The sequence below is a fragment of the Pogona vitticeps genome, chromosome 2 (genome assembly GCF_051106095.1).
Source record: "Pogona vitticeps strain Pit_001003342236 chromosome 2, PviZW2.1, whole genome shotgun sequence".
In the NCBI taxonomy this organism is placed as follows: domain Eukaryota; kingdom Metazoa; phylum Chordata; class Lepidosauria; order Squamata; family Agamidae; genus Pogona; species Pogona vitticeps.
Window position 1 is genome coordinate 211,678,288 of NC_135784.1, and position 6,000 is coordinate 211,684,287.

At 47.8% G+C, this 6,000-nt stretch overlaps 1 pseudogene across 1 annotated transcript; it reads left to right on the top strand.

Annotated features, from left to right (window-relative positions):
* Positions 1-2,676: 2,676 nt before the first annotated feature.
* On the top strand, positions 2,677-5,700 carry LOC144586543 (E3 ubiquitin-protein ligase Topors pseudogene; annotated as a pseudogene). Its single transcript, XR_013541418.1, has one exon. The product of XR_013541418.1 is annotated as an E3 ubiquitin-protein ligase Topors pseudogene (transcript).
* The last annotated feature ends 300 nt before the right edge of the window (positions 5,701-6,000 follow it).

The following is a 6,000-nucleotide window of genomic DNA, read 5'->3' on the forward strand; positions in this document are numbered from 1 at the left end:
GGTAGCAAGAAGGATTCTGCTCTCTTCTGAGTCCTTCAGTGAAGCCTCGAGGGTTCGTTGGAACATCACTATGTGCTGCAGATAAAAATCACTCTAAGATGCCCTCATTAGATCAATGCCTGGTCTAGTTCAGATCATAAAATAAGAGGGTTACAGGTTCTTTAGAACTTCATCAGGCAAGGAAGGATTATAAGAAAGCAAAACCTTGGCAGGGAAGAATGACCATCTCTGGAGCCCATTTTTTTTCTTCATTTCTGAAGTCCTTCATGCAACCTGAAACCATTGCTTACATCTGGAAGATCCTAACCACTTACTTATGTTCTGTCCTGAGCCTGCCTAAATGCAAACTCTTATCACTAAAGCACTAGCCTGCTGTCTGTCTGATGAACAGTTGTGGGGAATTTGAAAGCTCGCAAGTGATTTTGTGCACTTGCAGTCGACCTACCAAAGGTAGAGCAAACCAATATAAGCAAGAAGGAAGAGATCAATCTCCTCCTGCTCATTAATATTGGAAATGTGGCTGCATTTCAATGTTATATCCTTAGAACGGGACCAGCAAACTGTAACCCTCCAGACATTGTTGGACTGCAACTACCATCAGCCCTAGCTGCCATAACCAGTGGTGGGAGATCATGAGAGCTGCAGTTTGACATCTGGAGTGCTACCCTTTCTGCATCCCTGCTTCAAAGTAAGTGGGGAATATACAAAATCGGAGGACCAGCGTTCCCTGGCACTCCTGTGTTGGCTGTGTGTGAGGGGGTCCAGGCTGAAGGGGGCCCTGCAGCCAGATGTCAAGGCAGCCTGGTGGCTTCCTCAGCTGCATCTCGGAAGTGGTGGGTCTAACGGAAGGAAGAGGGACTGGCGGGGCACAGTTTCCCATCTGGTCTGCCCATCCCTTCTTCCAAACAGGACCTGCTGAACATTTTGCCTCCCTTCTCACTCTACCTAATTTGTGGTTATGTTGCTGCATGAGGTCTTGGCTATGTTCCAGCTGTGCACAGAATGCTGTTTTTCTTAATTTCTTATCACACCTGTATGGGTGGCTGTGGGCATTGGACTGGATCTGGTTTGGGACAGGATGAAGTGTGCAAACAAAGTCCCTGGTTAGTTAAAATCCCCTTAAAGGAGCCGAGGGTGAAGGCATGATCAGGCCAAGCTCAAGTGCCAGAGGTCCAAAGGGATCCCCAGCTGCCAGGGAGCCACAGCGTGTCTGCACACCTCCAAGGGCTCTCCTGGGCGATCATTCCAAGGACCTGATTCAGAACATGGCAGGTTGGCACTCACCTCTCCCTGTGCTCTGAATCTATCTCCCAATGCCTGGGCCAGGGATACTGCTGTTACAGCCAGCAGACCGATGTCTTTTATCCCCACCCATTGGGACTCCAGCTCCAAGCAGCGGCAGGAGCACCGGGAACGTGCAGAGACAGCATACCGGCTTTCAAGAATCCCTCTTCTTCATGCCGATCTTAATACCTTGCTGTTTTCAAGGAGTTTCAAAACAGATGCTGCAGACAATGTGTTTCACCTGATAGAGTGATGATTTATTAGATTTCACCCAAGGTGGCCCAACTCGCAGAATCCCGCAGCCAGTATTGTACAATAAAGTATAAAAGACTTGAGTGCCCGAGGGTGACCACCGGTTCAAGCGGGGTAGGGCAACAGCCCCGGGGAAACAGCGGCGATCTCCCCCTCCTCATCCCCCCGCGCCCCCTCTCGTCGCCCCCCCTCCTCTTTTGGCCCGACGGCGCTGTCACCAATGTGTGACCCGCGGGAGTTACGCAGCCGAGCCTTCAGCGCCCGAAGCCGGCCAGTCGGGAGGGGGGGGGGTCGGAGCCCACCAACGCCCGCGGGTTCGATTGCGGGGGCGGGAGAGGACAGGGGCCACCCGGGCGCGTCCGCTTCGCTGGCCTCCCTCTCGGACCTCAGGGACGCGCGGGGGACCCTCCGCTGGGGTGCGCGGGGTGAGCCTGCGCCTCTCTCGAGGCTTGGTCCTCTCTGGCGCTTGGCTTGGCTTCTCGCCTCTCCATCCCCTCTCTCCGCTCTTGGTCCTTGGGTCGTTTCGCTCCTTCTCTCCAAAGGAGGAGGCGGGCGGCCCTTCCTTCGCGGCTGAGCCGTTACTTTCCACCGGTCGGGTAAGAAGAGTTCCGAGCCGTCGGTTAAACAACGGGCTCTCTTGGGTGGTGGAGAGGGCGCTCGGTTCAAGCTCAGAGGCACGCTTGCCAAGGGTGATGCTTCTCCAACGCCTGTCAGGGGTCCAAGCGAGGCAGCTCTCCTAACTGCCTAACTTAAGTAAAGGTTTCATTATGGTTTGCTATTTTTGGAGATTAGGGTTTGATTTTGGCCACTGAGCAAAACTGATAACTGCCTTTGAAGAGCAAATTGTAATACGACAAATCCAGCTGTCATTGGGTCAACTGGTTTTCTAATGAAATAAAAAAAGCCAAGGTGATGCCTGTAGGACAGACTGAGATGTGGTCAACATCGTTTGCTGGAGAGCCTAGCGGGGAGGGATTGTGGAAATTAATAACTACAAAAGGGGTGAACGGCCTCAGTTCTCCAACCCTATTGTAAAAGTCTATGAGAGTGGCTGATCATTTATATAATTTTAATTGATTGACAAGAATTAAGTTAAACGCATGGTAATGATTTTGTCGCTCTCTTTATTTTCAGAATTTCTCATCACTAGCAGCTGACTTTGTGGCAGATAGTTCTTCACCCAGATCTGGTGTGAACAAGCTGCATCAGACAATGTCATCATCAGATATATCTCCAGACTCTAAATGTCCAATCTGCCTGGACCGGTTTGAAAACCCGGCTTATTTGGATTATTGTTCACATAGATTCTGTTTCCAATGTGTGCAGGAGTGGTCCAAAACCAAAGCAGAATGCCCTCTCTGCAAACAGCCTTTTCTTTCCATTGTACATAGTATGAGGTCTGAAGATGATTTTCAGGTGTACACAGTAAGGCCGGATAATGGGATTTTGTTTGAAGCTGGAGGGAGCTACAGAGAGCTATCAGCTGAATTTTTTCGTAGCAATCCTTCCTTTATTCACAGTCTGGTCCCGTGGCTAAAATGGGAACTCACACTCCTGTTGGGTGTTCATGGGTCTTGAGTCAATATTGTACAAGGTATCATCATGCGTAACGTGACAAGGTACGACCTAGAGAGCCCAGCGTTTGCTGATGACTTGAGACCTTTTTTACGCCATTACACAGAACACTTTTTACATGAGTTTATTGGTTACATCAGAAGACCTTATAACATAGAGGCATATGATCTGCTTGACTATCCAGCTCCATCACGTGAAGAAGGCAGCCGTTCCGAGTCCTCCATTATTACAATCTCTCCAGATGACGTGGGTTCCCAGCAAGCAGAACAGAACGCCTTCGCAACTGATTTCGGCCAGGCCCCTTGGGATGATGAAACACCCGGTCCATCTTACTTGAGCTCCGAGCAGCTCCGTGCCGCTCTGTCTACTACTTTGGACACTTCAGAAAGCTCTGAGGAAGAACCCTCCACAAATGCAAGAGATTTGCAGGCACCGCTGCCAGCTCCTGTGGAGATAAACGAGGACAGTTGTGATTCGTCCGACAACTGTGTAATTGTTGGGTATGTGAAGCCACTGGCAGAGAGGACACCTGAAGTTGTGGAGCTGTCTTCGGACTCTGAGGAATCAACTGATGATGGGAAAAGTGAAGGTGTGAAGAAGACAAAGCCCATCCAGTACCTCAGTTTCAGTGATACAGATGCAGGTGGCCATGCATCACATTCTCACAGAGAGCGCCATGGCCTGAAAAGTAAGCAGAAGCATCATAGCACAGAAAAATGGAAGAAGAAAAAAGATGGGAGCAAACATAAGAACAAGAAGGGGAAGAAGAGGTCCAGAACTCATGACCTCTACTACTACGAAAGAAGATCAAGAAGCAGATCACGAAGCAGATCTCACAGTCCTCCTCGAGGATGTGACAGGACAAGATCTGAGAAACCCAGTGGGAAAAGGAAACACAAGACCCATCACCTGGACAGCAACACCTCAGAGAGAAAGCGGAAAAGAAGGTCTAGAAGCCCAAGCGTGGAGATAATTTATGAAAGAAAACCCAAAAAGAAAAGAAAGTAATTGGGTTTTTCAGGTCAGGTAGGATCTCTAAAGATGCTCACATCAACTAGGCCGGCATCCAATTTACTAAGTTCTGTATCCAATTCGACAAACTGGTGCTAAATGCCTCCTCTGTCAGGGACTCCCCAGGGGGAATTACTTTTGAATCAACCAGAGGCTGCAGTGTTTTAGATTATATTTTAATCCCCCCATCCCTTAAAGAAAACTGAAAGCACTTTTATACAGTGGTGCCTCGCTTAGGAGTCTTATTTTAATGGTTTTTCTTAATTTTTCGGGTGTTTTGTGCATGCCTAGGTCTTGGATTGGGATATTCAATTTAAAACCTGAGTTTTAATTTTTTACTCACTATTGTTCTTCTTGGTTGGGGGGTGGAATCCTAAAGGAGTCTTATTTTAATGGTTTTTCCTGGGAGAATTTGGATCTGCTATTGCATTCGTTCTGTGTGGGAGAAACGTGCAGAAATGTGATTTAAAATTTTGGGTACCCTGCAGGGGAAACTTAGGGCACAGAGTAGCTTCTGTTGTGGGGATTTGAATGCAAAAGTCTGATGCCAAGTTTGATTTTTTTTTTTTACTGTAGACATTCCTTTCTGTTGTGTGGTGTGGTATCGACTATTCCAGAACATCTAGAACATCCAAGAGGTACGTCTACATTTCTTCTCCTGTGTTTTCTTCTTACCTTGTGCTGGGGGGGGGGTGTAGTTATGCTAAGTCTAATTTATTTTCAAAATTTCTTTGGTCAGGCATCCACCTGTGGCGTGGTGTGGCCTGCAGTGGAGTTTGCTGCTTCAGGGAGACCGAGAGGTAGGTCTACATTTCTTCTCCTGTGTTTTCTTCTTCTTACCTTGTTCTGGGGAGGGGTGTAGTTATGCTAAGTCTAATTTATTTTCAAAATTTGTTTGGTCAGGCATCCTCCTGTGGTGTGGTGTGGCCTGCAGTGGAGTTTGCTGCTTCAGGGAGACCGAGAGGTAGGTCTACATTTCTTCTCCTGTGTTTTCTTCTTCTTACCTTGTTCTGGGGAGGGGTGTAGTTATGCTAAGTCTAATTTATTTTCAAAATTTGTTTGGTCAGGCAACCTCCTGTGGTGTGGTGTGGCCTGCAGTGGAGTTTGCTGCTTCAGGGAGACCGAGAGGTAGGTGTACATTTCTTCTCCTGTGTTTTCTTCTTCTTACCTTGTGCTGGGTGTGTGTGTGTAATTATGCTAAGTCTCATTTATTTTCAAAATTTCTTTGGTCAGGCATCCTCCTGTGGCGTGGTGTGGCCTGCAGTGGAGTTCTCCATAGCTTCTGGGACAGCAAAAGGCAGGTCTGAATTTGATCTCCTTTGGTTTTTTTTTTTCTTAACTTGTGCTGGGGGGCTGTTATACCACTTGTTTGTCCAGGGCAGTTTTGGCCAGGAGTGGGAAGGTGTGTGGGAAGGTGATGCAGATGTAAAGCACTGCCTTTCATTTTTTCTTACGTAGCGACAGCTGACATGGGTCCCAAGAAGCCTGCTTCTGCCGAGGTCGGCAAGCCGACTTGGGAGAAGATTACCCTGGAGATGAAAAAGGAGAAACCCAGTGGGAAAAAGAAACACAAGACCCATCACCTGCACAGCAATACCTCAGAGAGAAAGCGGAAAAGAAAGTCCAAAAGCCCAAGCGTGGAGATAATTTATGAAAGAAATCCCAAAAAGAAAAGAAAATAATTGGGTCTTTCAGGTCAGGTAGAATCTCTAAAGATGCTCACATCAACTAGGCCGGCATCCAATTTACTAAGTTCTGTATCCAATTCAACAAACTAGTGCTAAATGCCTCCTCTGTCAGGGACTCCCCAGGGGGAATTACTTTTGAATCAACCAGAGGCTGCAGTGTTTTAGATTATATTTTAATCCCCCCATCCCT